Here is a 15,925-nt window from a genome sequence, read left to right as displayed (position 1 = left end):
TACACAACAGGGACGAAGAAAGTATTTCAATGTGTAGCACACGACGCACACACACACATACATACACACACGCACCCACACATACACTCGCTAGCGCCCCGCCTCTCCCCACTGGGACAAAGAGACTGAATGACTGACAGGAGGGTTCACTCACTCCTTTCGTTCCGCAATAGAACCAACACGCCCAGGTGTGTAGACAGATCATCCGGTCTGTTTGGTAAAGAGAGAGGAGGAAAACAAACGCGCATGCACATGTGAATATATCCAGGTGGGCAACATGATCCAATTTGGGGGTTTTTATTGCGTTTTTTGTTTTTAAATGTGCGGTCCGTTAATTGATTGTTTGATTATCTGAACTACAAATGAATAACACACCGCACAAACAATGATACAGTCTGAGGGAAGAAAGTCATCAACAATCGACTGCAACAATGCTACAGTGTAGAGTGTATTATTGCCCCGTACAAATAAAAACAATTGTTCCCATCTACTACTCCCAAACCAAAACACAAATGTACATATGAGCGAATGATGAAATGTTCGATTTTCTCTCTTGCTGCTACGACTGTTTCCTTCTCCAGGGTTTATTTGACCACGATGTGCTTGCGCTGACAAATCAGCATATTTTCAAATATCTATGCCAGACCTTCCATCAATGTAAAGTGTGTCCTTTACGCACGTTCACTGTTGACTAAAGAGATGTGTTACTCTACCTCCCCACTGGACTCCTCATCAAGGACATCACGGGCAGCTTTCACCGGTGCCTTATCTTCCCTCTCCCTGTTAGGCACACGAGGCGAGTGGACAAATATTAGTGTTTGAAATGAAGAACATGTATTGTGATTCCTATGAAAAGAAGAGGAGGACATTCAATAGGAGAGGATTTTATCACAGCCTCACGGTGCCGACATGCGACATCCTCGGAGTAAGCTGCTCCCAGCTGAGAGCAATTTCAGCAGAGTCCGGGCACACTTATCTTGAAAGTTTTGTGCGTGTGTGTGTGTGTGCAAAGCAGATTACCATTTGTAAAAAAAAAAAAAAAAAAACAAAGACGGGTAAACTTCTAAAAGGAAGAAACAGGTGAAGGGACAGAAAAATGGATTACAGCGGCAGTGAGAAAAGGATTGTCATCATAAGGCAGCTGGTGTGCGTTAACTCGTGCAATACAGCAGGCACACTACGTTCTATCGTGTCGTCGCAGCCGCCGCGCTCTTTGTGCGACCGCTCGGTTTGCTGCAGGGCTGGCAACGTCAAACCGGGCGACGAATGGAGCCTGGACGGGCCCGCTAGCTCGGAAATTCGGAACGATTTCGGGCTTACTGGCAGCAGCAAAACTCTCCGCTGTGCTACGCTGATGTCCTTCACTGTTCTTTTTTTGTGACTGTCAAACCCTGCGTCACAAAGCAAAAAGCCTGTCAGGCTGCTACTCCTGGCCCTGCCTACAATGGCCTCCCCCTGCAGCTACAGCAGGAGCAGCATTGGCGGGTGCCAGTTTGGAGAGTATCCAGATAAATTTGTATACATAATTCACCCCACATCCTCTCTTTTAAAGGCAGACTGCGGGCAGCGAGTTCATCGCCGTCTAAGAGCAAAAAAAGTGTTTTGGAAGACGCTAAATAGCATTTGATGAACTGCACTTTCAGCCCAAATCATTAGCAGCTGTTGTCCTTTTGCAAAGACTACAGCAACCAAGCAAGAGATGCTACTGTACAAAAAAAAAACAACTGTGCCCCCCACCTCCACCCTGAACACAGAGTCAGTCTAATCTCATGATGAAAGTATTGACTCGCCCTTGATTAGATAATGGGGATGGGTGGGGGTGGAGGGCGGCTGCAGTTTAACCAAATCCCAGGGAAAACAACTTGAGTCAATAGCATACAGTATAACACACCACATCCAAAGGACATGCAGGACTTTATTTATTCACTCCCCATGGGACTGCACTGTAAATCCCAGCCGCGTAGTCCAGCCAGGGCATTAAAGATCTCAGTGGTTACGTTTCCGTCAATCCAATTCCGAGGATGCCACGGGCTTTCCGTTCAGACTATAAAACGTAGCGCATGAGCACCTTAATTAAATGAGAATTGGGGGGTTGAGTTTCTTCATACTTGGGCCAAAGTGTGTACATTTGTGTGTTTTTGCCCTTGTCCCCCCCACGGCTAGTCTTACATGTCACCATCAGTCGTGTCAGCTGTGTTGATACTCCAGTTGATATTAGACATTATGTACCATGCTGGAGTTCACTACCTCAAACACATCCATCCCAGAGATGCTTTCACCTAGCATCACCCATACCACTGATGACGACCACAGTTGTTTCACCTAACATCACACATACTATATTGGGTTTTACTTGCTCCAACCCACACTTAAGATTGGTTTTAACCAGTTTGATTATCAATTTTGGCCATTAGTGCCCATACTAGAGTTGGCTTCCCAATCACCAATTGGTTTCACTCATTATGAAGTTTGCTTTACCCATACTGCTGTTAGTTTCACCCATGACCAACCATGCACCTTCTACACAACATTAGCAATCATGACTTTGAATGCACATGTTTGGCTTACGATTGGGATGATAAAAGTTAGATTGATTTGCCTTTGTCCCGCATATCATTTCACAATGCCTTGCAGTGGGTTTTTTTGACAGTGGGAGAGTTATATATGTACACCGCAGCGTCCTGCCAAGTCTTCAATATGCTGCATAGTCTAAAGGGCACATTGTAGAGGAGAATGTTGAACGCTTGACGGTCCTCTGAGGTATTAACTTTGCGGGCGTGTTGATAATCTTCTCTCCCATTTCTGTGTATATGGTCTCTCGTTAAGTACGTGTCGCTTAACCACGTTCGTATGGATCACTGCCATCTGCAAGGCAGGCTGAGGCAGAAGTGACAAAGGCGTACAAGAATAGAAAGCAAGCAACAAATTCATTACAAAAAGGGGAGAGTGATGATAATACACATTTCCCTCGTGGCGAATGTCTGATTCATATCAGAAGGTCATGTCACCGTGCAGATGTCACAAGATGTTAATGTAGGGTATGTCTGCTTTTCAAGAATAAATGACATCCTCTAGGATACGCTTTTTGAACGCAGGGTAGGGTGAGGAATTAAAGTTCTATCTAGTATTAAATTTTATAAAAGTCTCACTTAAAGTACCTGCAAAGGCAGTTTTTTGCGGACCCCTCCAAGGCTGCACATGGAGCAACGCCTAGCACGTTAGCGTATCCGCGCTCATCCCCCGCCTTTTTATCTCTCCAAAAATCAATCTCATGAGTACCATTGAACAGATTCGATTTAAATCAACTTAAAGTGAACTTGTATCGTCCATTATAAATCCATTTAGAATGCAGCTCAGGCTTTTTTTCTTTCTTTCTTTCTTCAAAGCGGCACAACTCATTTCATTTCGTCCTGTTATTTCAGCGGAGCAAATTTCAACTGAGGAATCGTGGATAATGGAGTTACCAGCTCAATGTGTGCCGAGTGCACGAAAAGCAGGTCGTGCTGACATTCTTGTGTCACTCTAACCAATGATGATTCTCCACCCGGGGTCAAAATCTGAAGACCGCGCTGGGGATCATTTTGTGCTTTTTTTTTTTTTTAACACAAAGGATGCAGTCACACTTTGGTTCAGTTAAAATGAACTCTGGTGCATCAAACAGGTGGGTCGAGACCGTTTGAGAGATGGGTCTCACGAACATTGTTAAGCAACAACAAATTGCTCTCTCTCTCTCTGCGTGTGCATGAATATCTGAGTTATGTCACATAATATTGATGACAGCTGCCCAATGGAGTCCTTGCTTTATGCATCTGTGCTTGACTGCAAAGCCTGTGGTGCCAAGACAAAAATACCAGGGTGAACGCTAAGCGAACTGCACTAAAGTGTGACCGCAGCCTTACACAAAATCTTATACAAGTAATTGGATTGGAATGGCAACAACATCGTCTGTTCCACTGTGGAGAGTTCTGAATAGTTCTTTTTAACTTGGATCCAAAATGACGGATCAGCAACAACTTCTCGCCACATGGGTTATGGCACATTGACGTGCGTCCCAATTATCTGCATTGCACAAAAACTGCCATCACGAGGCGGCTATCTAGAATGCACAGAAAAGGGACAGACGTGATCTTGTCTCACATCGGTATTGTGGATGAGCAAAATTCCGAAATAGTGCAGTTTTCCTTTAAGAGTGCAAACATCATCACCCCTTCCTCTTATTTGCTGCCCAAATGGTGTCGGCGGATGCAGTTCAAGCCCTCAGGTTGAAGCATCCTGATTAGTTGGTGCAAAGCCAGTTGGGCGCAAACAAAGAGAAGACCTTCAAACTGAGCAACTCTGAGGGCGAGCAACGCGGGCATGGCTGCCGGCGAAAAAGGCAGCGTAGGTGCAGCAGGAGCTTGCCCACCACTACGTCTTGCAGGCGCGTCTGCAGCAAACCCATACAGATTATCCAATTAGCTAGCGTGTCGACACCATTGCTCATGCAGAGTGTGTAAAGAATGTGGATATGGAGAGGGAGTGAGGGTGGGGGTGCGGGGGGTTTAGGCAGGATGCCAGTGTCCTCTTTTGACACACTGACTCACTGACGGGTCTCAAGGTCTGCCAACACACACACACACACACACACACACACACACACACACACACACACAAACAGAAACCCTACCAACAAGGTCTGCCAAGTCACATCTGTAAAACTTTTCATGACCGGAGGCTGTTATCAAGAGGGGGAGAAAGCAGGGAAGGGAGAAAGATAGTGAGAGAGATAATCAGGGATGAAACACACACACACACACACACACACACACACACACAGGAAGACTTCTAATAAACCTTTACGAGTAAAAGTAGAAAGCTGTTAGGATGCTGGAAGGATGGAGGAATCAATAGGAAAGGGAAAGGGGAAGAGGCAAGAAGCCTGGGGAGCCATCAAGCCCAAAAAAGGCTTGCATGTTTTTTTTAGAGGGGAAACCAAATGACATGTCATGAATAGTAACAGGCAGTGAAATGTTCTTGTCAAGGCGTGGTGCAAAATATCTTGCTTGGCTAACATTCGTCCAATTCCTTGAAGAATCATCTGCTATTGGTCCACATTTAAGCAGTAAGATTAAGCCAATACCTAGACATAGTGTGCAATGTGTGTGTGTGTGTGTGCGTGTGTGTGTGTGTGTGTGCATGAAAATCCAGAGTTCAGCTATCCAGAGCAGTTCCTAAATGTCAGCCCAGCCCCCGCAGGGCTTAACTTCCTGGTCGTGAAGGATTATGGGAAAAATGTCAAGGAGAGTCTGAGGTACTGATGAGAGCAAACGAGGGCAAGATTGAGGGGAAGGAGAAGAAATGGCGAGAATTAAGAGCGGGAGATAAAGAACGAGACGCAGAGAATGGCTTTTCGGGTACGAATGGCATATTCGTCATGTGACGTGAATGTAGAGGGCAGCGTCGGTGCAGCCAACCGCACGTGAAGCTACTGCAAATGTAATCTTAAATAAATATACCAAGGGAAATACATCCCTCCTGTGTATGACGGGATGTGATTACAGTGGAAGGTCAAACGCGAATCCCATAGGAAATAATAGAATCTGTTCCAGGGTCAAACTGTCACTATCAAAATGCCTCCTATCCCTGTCATAGAAAGATTGGCAAGTGTGTACAAGATGCTCTTCCGACATGGAAAAATGAAGTCTACTTCATCATCAATCTTCTGAGCTCAGCCATGTTTTACTGAGCAGCCAGGACAGAAATGAGTGGGCTGCTTTGCAACATTGCAACGGTTCTGTGGCCTTCGCAGTCACGAGATTTGCGTACAAAAAATGCTGACGTCATGGATGATTAGCTTTCTGTGCCAACATTTTTCCAGAAAGGCCATTTGTCTTTAAAGCTTCCGCAGAACACAGCAATGAGAACTGTCTTGTTGGAGTCGATAGTGCATCTTGGGTGGCATATGTCATAAGTACTATGTGATCCTTGATCTTTGATGCCAAAGCTGGTGTGGTCGTGTCTCTTCACTGCTGCTACAACAGCACGTTTTGCATCAGAAGCCATCTTCAGTCCATACGGGTGCATTGTGGGTGCAAGCAAACGCCTCACTGTGCCGTGCATCTCTGTGCATTCCATTGTTTCAAAGTGGTGAACAATCCATCACCATTAGGTCGGAGCAGAGAACCCCCGACTCACACCGAGGAACAATTTAATTCCACTAAAAACACCACACACACACACACACTCTCTCTCTCTCTCTCCTTCTTTTCTCCTCAGCACTTGTCTTCACTTCCTCCATTGTCGCCTCTCCCCGCCTCTACCTCCTTGTTTTCCCCCCACCTCTCCATCTTGGCAGGATTTAGGCAGCAGACGAGAACCTCCCAAGCATGTCTGCGGTAATACCTCAAACACACACACACTAAACCTTGCAGGCAGTATATTGGTTTAAGTCTGCCTTTGAAATGAATGTGTACTGGTCATTCTGTAAGCAGACGTGAATGTCAAACCAGAGCTGATTCGACTGCTTCTGCCTGGGACCCCAATGCCGCCGCAGCAGAAACCGAGGCTTTCCAGTTTAGCAGTGCAGGGCCTAAACAGCACTTGGCATTAAAAGTGAGCTCAATAATAACATGTACGCGACATAAAAGGCAACTAACAGTGGTTGCACATAAATAGGCATGACTTTGCGGCCATGCTTTTTTACAAGGCTGCAAAGGTAGTAAAGTGGACAGCTCTGGTTTTACAGTCGTGTACACCCTTCCACACTCAGCACTGATCAGAATGCACTCATCTATATTAGCTTGTAAAGACCCGGACCGGCTTGGTCAAACGCTGATTTCCCAGTGTGCGTCGGGGAGATTTATATTGCAGGATTAGCACTCAAACCTCCAGGTTGGAGAAGCAGTCCTGCCCTCGGGCTGTTTTCCCTGATCGATGCCCCAAAGTTGATCGGGCTTGGTGCAATGAATGTCAAGTTTATAGCGGGGGTGCAAGTGAATCACAGATTTTACCTGAAAGTGACGCTCGTGCTCATGCTGACTGTCCCAACTCCAACAACCAAGACACATGGTAGGTACAAATGCAGGACAAGCTGCCGTGAGGCATAGGGCTTCAAGCCACCCGTCAGCTGTCAGTTCCTGGTGGTGTAATGGTACAGCTGCTGCCCTTCCATCCCAGCCCCGGACAGTTCTTTTTGTTATTTTGCACGAAACATTATTTATGCAGCCATGTATTCAGGTTCAAGTCAAATACTATAAATATGGCTTTTAATGGGTCAGTTAGGCTCATAATTCCTGGTGGCTCATTTCTGGGAGCCGTAGGGCTTCAAATAAAATTCTGCTTAGGGCCCCAGTTTGGCCAAGGGCGGCCCTGAACAAATACAAACTATCTCTGGTTAGTTTCTAACCAATTCTAGGTCTATCATCTTCAAGACAGTAGGGATGTCACGAGACCAGATTGGGTCTACGGGGAACCAGACAAGACGAGATTTTAACTTTACTTTTAAGAAAAGTACAGTGAAAAAATATTTTTAAAACATTTTAAATTTAATTCCAACTACGTTACACTATTCTGCACTTGGTGTGTACGCTACTGGCTCCACCTCCACCCACCGAGACAAAGACGATACGATGGACAAAAGGGCTCACTCCATTCACGCCGTTGTTCTATGGACCAAACGCACCCAAGGTGCTGAAACTAATGAACAGAGTGAACTCTCTTCCTTCCTGTTTGGAGGTGAGAGACGAGGAACACAGACACGCATGCTCATGGCAATATATCGAGGCGGGAAAAATGATGGAGTTCATTTTCATTTATTGTGTGATTAATTTATTTATTATCATCCCAGGCCAGCTTCCAACGAGACATTTTTTTCTGAATGAGAAATCTTGTCAGGTCTTAATCTTGTGACATCCCTAATTTGCCCGTTCAAAAGTGGCACCATAACCACCGACCATAAGGCCATTTTAGCCAATCAGAAACCTGAAGAAAGTCATGTGGGGAAAAGACACAATGACAACACTTACAAACTGTGGGGGGAAGAAAATGGTTCATGAAGGTAAATTACTCCTGATTACCACTCCTAATTAATTTGCCGCTATAATCCCATTTTAGCCAATTAGAATCCAGAACAAAGTAATTTTTTTTTTTTTTGGGGGGGGGGGGGGGGGGGGCACAATGACAAAAACGCATAGTTAGTAAAGGTTTCATGGTGGTCACAGCTTGACTCTGGATCGGATTATTTACATTTGAAATGATTTCTATGGGAAATGTGATGCTAACATCTCAAGTTAATACAAATGCTCATACTAAGAACTTTTTTAACAACTGCAACAAACAAAATATATTAAAAAAAACCTATCAATTCTATCACCTACCACCTGACAAATGTTTGTTTTCTCTGCTGGTGAAAGTGTTTGTCTTAAAAGAGTCATTTCTACCCGAGGACTTCAGCGTATATGTGAAAAGCAAAGACGACAACTGTGTGTGTGTGTTAATGTGTCTGTGTGTGATGGAGAGTAAAGCCCGCTTGAGGAAACCCAGAAAAAACACTTCAACTACAAATTCACTTCTTACTAGCTCACTCGCTCTGTCTTTCAGCCCCTCCCTCCGCTCCCACCACCACCGCCGCTTCACGCCAAAGAGTGCCTGAGAGGCTGCCGTGCCAGATCAAGACTGTGTGTTTGTGTGCGGAATTAGTTTCTGACTACAGGTGCTTCAGCACGCCCTCCTGGTCTCACAGAGATGAAGCCAGCCATGTTGTCCTGTCGCACAAAAAACACCAGACACTCAGGGGCGGGGGCTGGAGTGGGGGTGGAAAGTTTTGTGTGTACCCAACATATATGCAATGCATGCAGTTCACAGTAAAGTCATGGCTTTCATTGGTAAACTTGTTCATTAAATGGATGAATAAATGCAGAAAATGGTCATGGAGAGCAACAGTGTGACAACGCACATGCTTTTACTTAAAACTAACACGCAGGAAGCACCAAATTACAAAACATTGAAATTGAATTTGAACTTTTTTTTTGCACTTCCACAAGTCGGGGGTTTCCAAAGTGCTTCCCGGGGACCATTTGCAGCCCGCTGCTGTTGTTTAATTGGCCCGCGGCACATTCTAAAAAGTAGAATTTTGCAAAAAAACTAAAATAAAACAGCAAAAAATGTAAAACTCTGTCGGAATTTTACAAGAATAAAAAATTGTAATCAATAAAGAGAAGTTGTAACTTTACGAAAATAACGTTGTAATATTTGGAGGAAAATTAACATGCTTTTGCTTGTTGAAAGTTGAAATATTATACAAAAAACAACAAACAAAACTGTAATTTTTTGTGAAATTAGATTGGGAAAAGTTATGATATTATGAGAATAAAGTCAAAATATTATGGGAATAAAGTTATAATATTATGAGAGAAAAATTTACAAGAAGAAAGTTGAAATAGTTATAAATTGAAAAAAGAAAACAGCTGTGATTTTAAGAGAATAAAGTCAAAATAACAGAAATAATTGAAAAATTATACAAAATAGAAAAAACTAATATTTTCGTAGCAGAGAGTTGAAATATTAAAGAACAAAATACCTTTTTTTTAAGTCAAACAAAACAAAGTCGTAATCGGAAAAAACAGCGGTAATATTCAACAGTGGTAATATTCAAAATAACAAAAGAAAAAAGTTTCAATTTTACGAGAATAAACTGGTAATATTGTGAGATAAGATAATGTCATTTTAGTAGCAGATGGTTGAAATATTAAATTAATTTAATTAAAAAAAATAGTTTTTTTAAAGAAATTTTTTTTGGGAAAATTACATTAGAGAAAAAGTTATAATATGGGAGTAAAGTCAAAATATTATGGGAATAAAATCATAATATTACGAGAAGAACATTTACAAAGATTTTATAAGTAGAAAGTTGAAATATTTGGAAAATAAAAAAAAAAAAAAGATGTGGGGGGAAAAAGTGTCTCGTGACACCCCTGCTGTAAAAAATAATACTTTATAATAATAATAATAATAATAATAATAATAATAATAATAATAATAATAATAATAATACTTTGAAGATGGCAATAGTTTTACCCTGGAACAGATCATTTCTATTTCCATTTCTATTTTCCTTCGTAAAAGACTGCTTCTAAATAAAAATCAAGTGGACCTCAAAAAGTTCCACTGTAGAACCACAATTGTCACACCGCAAAGTGCACATGCTCCCCCAGAGACACACGTTAATCTGAGACGCATCTAAATAAGTATATAAAATAATACATTGTTATTGTTTGGGCCCGGTCGAGCGACACTCTAATATTAAGGGATGCTGTGCGGTTGTTTGTCCCTGTGCGACTTTCTGACAGCGTCTGTGTGTCTAAATCTATTGTCTCGCTTCTCTCAGCTGAAGCCAATTAACTTTGCTGCTCTGCTGCTCCCAAAACACACACAAAAAGAGACACACACACACAGGAGCACACAAACCCAATGATGCATTTTCCTCCACTGATTTGCATGCAGCCGTTTTGGTGAGGAGACAACATTTAAGAAGCGCTTTTGAAAAAAGAAATAAAAGAGATTGCTAGCGTGGGGTGAAGAAATGGCAGAGTCGCCTGTTGCTAGGCTACGGCACGAAACACTTGGGCCTCAGCACCACTGCAGCAATTAATTACATATTTCCTCATCGAAAGAAGACATTGAAAAGATGACAAAAATGCAATGCGACCACAGCATGGAGTCCAGGCAAAGGCAGTGCTGATTGACACGTAACTTTCAATACCAACAGGATTCTTACTTACCTTTGACGAGGGATGTCCCGATCAGATATTGACAACCAATGTCAGCAAAAAAAACAATCGTCGGCATCTAAAATCATCCGATATCGGCATTCCGACACAGGCAGCAGTCTATCCAGCAGTGATCCCATAGAGCCCACGTGATCACAACAAGCGAGAAGTCGGAGTGATGTCGGCCGTGCGGTCTGAAAAAGACGTTGCAGCAAAATTTGTCATGCGCAAAGCCTTTTTTAACATTCCACATTACAAAATAAGTCATAAAAGTATATAGAAATGTAAAAGTGACTATACAGGTGTTATTTCATGTCTACAGGGTTCTAATAATGTTAAAAATCGTATTTGGAAAGTTTTCCTGCGGAAATATTCTGCATATTAATATTGAATGCTACGTTGCAGAAATTGACTTATTGTGGTCGGGTCTGGAACCAATTAAGCCTCACTATGTTTACATACAGTCAATATTCGGGTTTAGGTCAATATTCCCGTTTCTGAAACATTCGGAATAACCCGTTTACATGCGTGACATGAAAAAAAATTAAACAAACGGATGTCTAGAAGCACGGAAGACGTCATGACACAATGCGTGTCTTTTCCGCTGCTTCTTCCTGTATCCAAAAACAACAACAACAACAACACGGGGCCGGTAGCAGTCGCCATTGTTTGCGCTTTGGTGCTGGTACTGCCACACCACCAGCGCTTGACACTATTCTGTCTCACTTCCTTCATTAATGGAAGGCGAGAACGTGAAGAAATAGGAAATGTAGCCAGAGCCGTGCCATCCATATCCATGCTGCCCGTTTTCAGCACAGCCCGCCAGACACTTTGGAAGAGGGTGCGATCGCACAACTTCTAGCTCACCTTCTGATAGATTCGCTATCTCGGTACTAACATAAAAGACATGATGTTCCTGTCTTTCACCACACTAACGAGGTGGCTTGTTTCCTCCTCGCTCCAAAAGTGTGGGGTTTTGCGAGTCGCCATGTTTACAAGTAGTTCCTGCCAAAGACACAAGATTCTTTTCGGATACAACATGCGCAAAACATAAATGAATGTTCCTTTCGATCAGGACATCCCGATAGGTGTATACATGACCCAATATTCGGGTTAGAAAAGGAGTAACCCAGTGTTAATATGTAGGGTTTTTAAATGCGTAATATTTTGTTATTTATATTTCATTTTGTTTTTTTCAAAAAGGGTTGTTGGTGTTTACGTGGCCGTGCGCAACCGGGTTATTGCTAATATTCTGGTTTTGCTAGGGTTATTTGACGGCATGTAAACATACTGACTGATAAACGAGGGGTGACTGTTCCAAGGAGCCAAAACAGGGGTGTGAAGTTGAACAAACCAGACTCACCTCTTCTGACTAGTTGCACTGAAAGCTACATCCAGTGGTGTCACTTCTAATTATTTGGTAAGATAAAAGCGGTGAATCAATAGGTTTCTTGCTTTGATAAAAAACAGTAAAAACAGTAGCTCCAAGTTTGATTAAAACATGTTGAGGAATCGGGGAAACATCGGAAAACTTAAGCTACTCTAACCATCTGCTGATGGATATCAAAGGTTCTAATCCCTGGATGTCCGGCCATGCTCACCAAGGACCCATCACTTTGCTGAGACAACAACCACCCTCCCTATCTCATTCATTTATCTATGATTTAACCGCCGCATACCAAATGAGGGTGGGTATCATGTGCGGGATCAGATGATTTATTTACATTACATTGTGCTGCATGTCAAAAAGTACACAATGGCTAGATGAGGAAGGGGGGGGAGGAGCTATGTCAGCAAACATGGAGAGGAATGTATTCTTGCGGCGGTCACTTGGCCTTTTTTCTTAGATGCGGCTGGATGTCGCTGGTCGTCATGGAGATTAGGACAGGGAACTGAGCGATGCAAATCAGCTGATGCAGCCTCACGTAACAATGGAGCAGAGGAAAAAGGAGCATTTGCCAAGCGACCAAATGGATTAAAGTTGAAGAACATACAACATGCAACTCTCAGCAAAACAAGCCATTAGCTAACAGGTAGAGACGCACAGAAAGGCCACACAGTAAAAGACAGCGCCTGCGAGGAGTAAACATAACCGCGCATCAAGGTGCACTGGGAAGTTACCGCCAGGCCTCAATTCTTATAATAATCAGCTTTCAATTACAGGCAAGAAAAGCAAAGCCTCCGACCGCACGGGAGGCAAACAGAACTCCCACGTTTTTTATTTACTCTTAAGTCTGCAGTTCATGCGGTTGCCTTGGTGCCATACTTTATCAGCTGAGAATCGCAGAGAACAAGGTACTGATCAAAATGTAGTTGGGGGGCTATCTCCATAAAAATGGAAAACAAAAAATAGATCCACGTTCCTTGAACCTCTTTACATGTTAGCCCCTCCCACCAGAAATTCCATGGAAGAGATCGAGACGACGTCAGTACAAAATTATAAAATGTACAATGTGTAGAATCAACCATTGTTGGGCTGCTTGTTTATTTTCTCAATGTTGCTAAATGCATTTGAGAACATGAAATCCTTATAACAGACATTCATTGCGTGTTGCAACTAAAAACCTGCCTAATACTGTGCTTGCTTTATCACGTTTGGCTTAATGGGGGCGGCTTGGCTCAGGAGGTAGACTGGTCATCTCCCTCCCTGAAGGCGTTAATTTCTGATTAATTTCACGTTGAGTGCCTTGGTGGTGGAAAAGCGCTACTCAAGACAACTTATTACCTCCCCAAAGCGCAAGCAGAGGTTACCGTATATTTGTGCTGGCATTTATCTGTTTTCTCCGTTTGTGTTCAAAATGGCTTGAAATGGTCTGATCGGATTTGGATGAAATTTTCAGGAATTGTTGGAAATGGGATATGCAAGAAGTGATTACATTTTGGGGGTGGATCTGGATCACCGTCTGGATCCAGGACTGTTTTAAAGGATTCTTTAAAATTGCGAGATAGTATCATTTTTGGCATTTGTGCATATAACTCTGGTCAGAGCACTAGACAAATCGAGCACAGGTTTCCAGCAGGTTCTACAAAATATCAAAGACTGATCCAGATAATGGAATAATTCCGGATACTATGATCCAGAATTTGGAAAAAAAATAGGGGACCTTTGGAATTTTCATCGTAGAAAGACAACAAGTGAAGCTATAAACATGCAACAAACACCATTATACAGTATGTAGCCAAGACACTGTGGAATCTGGAGTCTGCCAACGGATCTGTAGTCTCTTCAAAGGCGATGGAGCTAGATTACAGAATATACCATTTGTGTGAATAACTACTGAACTAATAATGATATCATTATGAATCCAATCGCTAACGGTATGTTTTCATGGCCATCCATCCATCCATCTTCTATGTCGCTTATCCTCACTAGGGTCGCGGGCATGCTGGAGCCTATCCCAGCTGACTTTGGGCGAGAGGCAGGGAACACCCTGGACTGGTCGCTAACCAATCGGAGGGCACATATAGACAAACAGCCATTCGTTTTCATGGTCAAGGAATCTAAATATGTACATAAAATAAACATAGGACTGATCTTTATGGTGTAAATCACAATATGGAGGGAACTATGGCGCTTGGCGCAGGTCTGCACTCTCTGAGTGCTTTTCTAGTTTTAATTGCTATACTTCTGTCTTACCAGGCTAAAATGCTTCTGTGGTACGTCAAAATTAAAAAAGTGACATCCTCCCACTGCTACTGACTGTGCCTGGAAACAAATTCCTCATTTTCCTGGCGTTGCAGCAAAGTGGGGCTCAATGAGACGTTATTCCTAGCACGATATCAATATTCTGCGTAGTTATTTGTTAATATTTGAAGGTTCGTCCATATCGTTAGCCGCATAACCCTTTAATGTCGTGGCTCACTCGGGCCGATAAAAGCGGCCAATAACGACATGCAAAGGAACCTTTTCGCCACGACCCTTTTAGGGAGCAGCCCATCACTGCCAGTTAGCCTACGCTGTTTCTATTGATTTATCAATGAAATAAATGCTAAGTTAGCTGCCTGCATGTATGTAATGGATTGGCAGTTAACGGCGCACGAGAATGAAATGCTTTGCTCAATGGCACCTCAGTGTGTTGCATTCCTTTTTTCCTCTGGATGCAAACTTGCGTCACTTATGAAATGTGAGCAAAAGGAATAATGTATGCACTACATCCAGGGCAGAGCGCTATAGAGACAAGGGACATTTAATAATGTATGTATGTTCATGTGATGTGTGTGTGTGGGTCTGTGAAAGGGGGGAAAAATGGGGAAGTCCAAGAGAGTGACACTTGTGTGCATGCAAGAGAGAGAGATTTCGGTGACCTTCTGCCTTGCAAAGCCCCATCTGACTAAGAAATGAGCTGGGATGGAGTGATGTGGCAAGGAGAGAGGAGACTATTAATGAGGAGGCTGAGGGATGGACGAGGGCTTTGGCGATAGATTTTTAACATGTAGCCAAGTCACAACACCTTGCTTTAATCGCAGAAAAAAAAAAAGTTAAACACTGTACAATAAAACTAAAATAAAGAAAAACCACTCATCCTATGAAGACGTGAAGAAGAGGAACAGAAGGACTTTCACCTAGTGGCGTTTTTATGTACTGCTTGTTATGCAAAAATATAAATCGGTCCTGAAATAAATATAGTGTTCAAAAAAATGTAAGGAACACGAGGAAAACACATCAGATCTAAACTCGGGGAAAAATTATCTTGAATATCTTTCCTGATAATAAGTGGGTGATGTATTAGTAACAAAATGATGCCACATCATTTGATAGAAATGAAAATGATCACCCTATAGAGGGGGGAAATCAAAGACACCCCAAAAATGAAAGTGAAAAAATGATGCAGTACACTGGTCCATTTAGCTAAAATGTCACTGTAGCAACTCAAAATGATTCTCAGTAGTTTGTGTGGCCCCCACGTGCTTGTACGCATGCCTGACAACGTGGGGGCATGTTCCTAATGAGACTACGGATGGTGTCCTGGGGGATCTCCTCCCAGATCTGCACCAGGGCATCAATGAGCTCCTAGGCAGTCTGAGGAGCAACCTGGCGGCACCGGATGGACCTAAACATAATGTTCCAGAGGTGTTCTATTGGGTTTAGGTCAGGTGAACGTGGGGGCCAGTCAATGGTATCAATTCCTTCATCCTCCAGGAACTACCTGCATACACTAGCCACATGAGGTCGGGCATTG

General features: G+C 43.0%; 1 long non-coding RNA gene across 1 annotated transcript in view; it reads right to left on the bottom strand.

The window, feature by feature from the left end:
• Window positions 1–381: 381 nt before the first annotated feature.
• Window positions 382–15,925, bottom strand: part of LOC129173028 (uncharacterized) — a 31,686-nt gene continuing 16,142 nt past the window's right edge. Inside the window, exons 4-5 of the long non-coding RNA XR_008567153.1 lie at window positions 10,758–10,939; window positions 382–780 (exon numbers count right to left, since the gene is read on the bottom strand). This is a non-coding gene — a long non-coding RNA (uncharacterized LOC129173028). The remainder of the gene's footprint in view (window positions 781–10,757; window positions 10,940–15,925) is intronic.

Source organism: Dunckerocampus dactyliophorus, chromosome 20 (assembly GCF_027744805.1).
Source record: "Dunckerocampus dactyliophorus isolate RoL2022-P2 chromosome 20, RoL_Ddac_1.1, whole genome shotgun sequence".
Lineage (NCBI taxonomy): Eukaryota > Metazoa > Chordata > Actinopteri > Syngnathiformes > Syngnathidae > Dunckerocampus > Dunckerocampus dactyliophorus.
This window is presented reverse-complemented; position numbering and strand designations above follow the sequence as displayed.